Here is a 3,260-nt window from a genome sequence, read left to right as displayed (position 1 = left end):
AATGCTTTTATTTTAAGTGATTTTGGCTTCTTTGTAAACTCTGTTGCATGAAAACATTTATATGCATATTATTTTTTTACCTCTCCCGGGAGCGAAAATATGAAGAATTCAATTTTTATAATGCTACATTTAATATTACATACTATTTAATATTATACAAGTAGAAGAAGTTATTGAAGAAAAAAGGTGGCCTTAACTTATCTTGACTGATAAGGCACCCAATCAGGAACGGCACAAGTTATGAGGGAAGCCTTCATGCCGCCTGATACCGACCGGAAGTGATTGCTCCTCTTATTTATGACAACCGGAATTACCAGTGGATTACTGTTATAAGACATCTAAAAATCAGTAATATAATCTATAATCTAACCACACCTTTATGTTCAAGTATAACCTAGCACTGCAATTGTTGCAACTGAGCAGTATTACACATCCACAGGATTTTAAAATTACGTTTATCACTATATATAAATATATATATATATATATATATATATATATATATATATATATATATATATGTTATAGATTATTTTATATTAACATCCTTATTTATTATTTGAAACTTTCATTATTACTATTACTTGTTATAATGACTCAAATTTTATTGGAATTTCTTGACCGTGTACTTTTTTTAATAAGGTAATTTTTTATTATAAGTTACGCGAGCTGTACAGATAAATAATTAAAATAATGAATTTTCACAGTTACTCACCGTTGGATTTGGAAACAAGGTGTAATGGGTAAAATTTACAAAGGGGGTAAAACCTAGCAACAAGGCAGGGCAGGAAAATACATAAGGAACCCCCCACCACGCAGATTCAGCCGAGTTACGCTGGTGGTAGGGAAAGAGCAGTGGATAGTGGAGGAGAATAGTCAGGGAGAGTCAGTCGAGCGAGTAGTTTTGTAGTCTCGTTGTGTAGTTTGAATCGGGCCAGATATGTTGTCAGGTATTTGAGTAACAAAGAAGTGAGCCTTAGGTACGGATAGGCGAATGGTATTTTGGAGTTGCTGTATTCATTTTTTATCATTGAACGTGAGTTCCCATACCTATGGGCGTACTCTGCGGCTCTCTGCTTGAGGAGTTATACAATTGGAAATCGTGGTTGTGGAGAAAATTTGCGTACTTTCCCTGTGGATTATATTATAACATTGCTCCGATCACTATTCGTATAACCCACCACTCAAATTCCGTGACAATCTTTCATCTTTCCTGATTTTTGGATGAATCTACTACGACCCCTGGAAATAACCAGCCGTAGTAGGTTAAGCGGTCCGTGGCAACCCGCTCTTACGACAAACTGTATCAGACCTTTTTGAAAATTTATCAAAAAGGTTATTTGAGAAATCTTTTTAGAAAATCAAGCTAAGTTCATAATGTAACAGTTCTAATCGAAGAAGTAGTTAAAACCCTGTAGTTCTGGTTACTTTTTGGTTATATTTATACAAAAAGAGAAACTCTGTTATTCAATATTTTTCTTTGAATCGATTTCATACTATATTTCTAAAGAACGATTGTAATAACAACGGTAGTAAATTCGTTTTATAAGCTATATAAAATTGAACAGGGGTTAGGGTATCCACGTTAAGATTAAAAAACAGCCGTGTGCTTATGCCCGCTCTTACTTGGTAGGATCTCAGTACTAGTTTAACTAGTCATAAGATGTTTTGGCTTAGTGGTTGGAGACAACCTAAGCTGTCAAAGAAGGCTGTGACATTGCCAGATCATTTCCAAGGGCCCCCTTTAATATCTCGGTCTTGTAATGAGAGCTGTAGTAATCTGCAGGAAACCCATTGGGAATTTGAATATCTCCTATGATTTCTTCTCCCCAAAAACTCATTCTCATCTGATCTCTTTATGATCCTGCAGTTCCTAGTAGCTTTTCTTAACAAAACCACCGGTGACCTGTTACAGGAAGTTCCAGCTTATTTATGAACGAGGAGTTCATCTGAAAAATTAGTATATCTGAATAGATTAAAAGCTGAGATTATTTGCCAGAAAAAATGGGTATATATTCTGTGGTGTTGCGTTAGATAAGCATTATACTGTGATATGTGTGGTACATTAACTTGATAACTGCACCACTCTGGGCGTAGCCTACTTTGTGTTCTTTGGGGAATGCCACACAATCTACTATTAAAGAAAACTCGTCATAAGAAGTGAACACTTGGGAACACTTTGTCCCTGTCATCTCCTCGTTCTGTATACTGGAAGAACCTCTGACAATCATTTGGTTAACAAAAACACTCTCATTGCAAAGATATCCAAACACCTCACTATTACGTTAGAAATCATCAAATAAATTTCATAAGATTGAATAATGTTAGTTATGCAGACAACACAATATTCAAAAAGTACCACCATATCAGAATAGCCGTGTAAGTTGTCTTGTTTATAAAGATGCTTTAGAACTCTTAAAGAAGTTTGAAATTGTAAGCCGATTTGCCACTGATATTGTTTTACTGATGGAGTTAAAGATAACTCTGTATCAGCCGAAGCAGGTTTTGTATCACCGCAGAAATCGTCTTCAACCACGAAAATGTGTTGTCTGTCGATCCGATCTGCAAAGTGAAGGAGATAATCTAGTAACAGCTCTCAGATCACGTATGGAGAGTCTGCGTTTGTTTATCTTTAATATTGGTTACTCATTAGATTTACAATTATAATAATATTCTCTGCAAATTTTCTAAAACAATTCAATTAAGTTGGAACATTAAACATTCCATTATTGTGTACTTATTATTACATAGAGTTCGGGAGTTTCAACTGATCTAAAAGATTTTTTCCAAGAAATATGTCATGTGATTGCCGAAATCATAACAAATAATTCTACTGAATACTATGAATGAATGTTGTTTAGGTATCAGTTGTGGAGAAAAATTTAAGGAATACTTTAAAATTTATCACCAAACTGCATGCCTCTAACCATTTCTATAAACTGTCAACATAATTCATAACTAGTATTTTTATATTTTAAGTGCAAACAGTTGTGAAACTACTTAAAGCGAAGAGAACGAACAACGATAAAGGATGTACACAGTTATCATCCTGTCAGATCATTATAAATGTCCTTGATATTACAGAGCGTTATTGGAACATGTCGAGATACAAAGTAGGGATACGCTGCCCGTTAGGAGCTCAGTTAATGGTAGGCTGTCAGATGGCTTTGTGTTCAATTACTGTAATGTCAACCCGTATCATTTCCTTTAGATCAATAGCAATTGTCGCACTCAACTTGAAGTTACTATTTTCCCATATG

The sequence above is a fragment of the Homalodisca vitripennis genome, chromosome 2 (genome assembly GCF_021130785.1).
Source record: "Homalodisca vitripennis isolate AUS2020 chromosome 2, UT_GWSS_2.1, whole genome shotgun sequence".
Classification (NCBI taxonomy): domain Eukaryota; kingdom Metazoa; phylum Arthropoda; class Insecta; order Hemiptera; family Cicadellidae; genus Homalodisca; species Homalodisca vitripennis.
Note: the sequence above shows the minus strand (reverse complement) of the source record.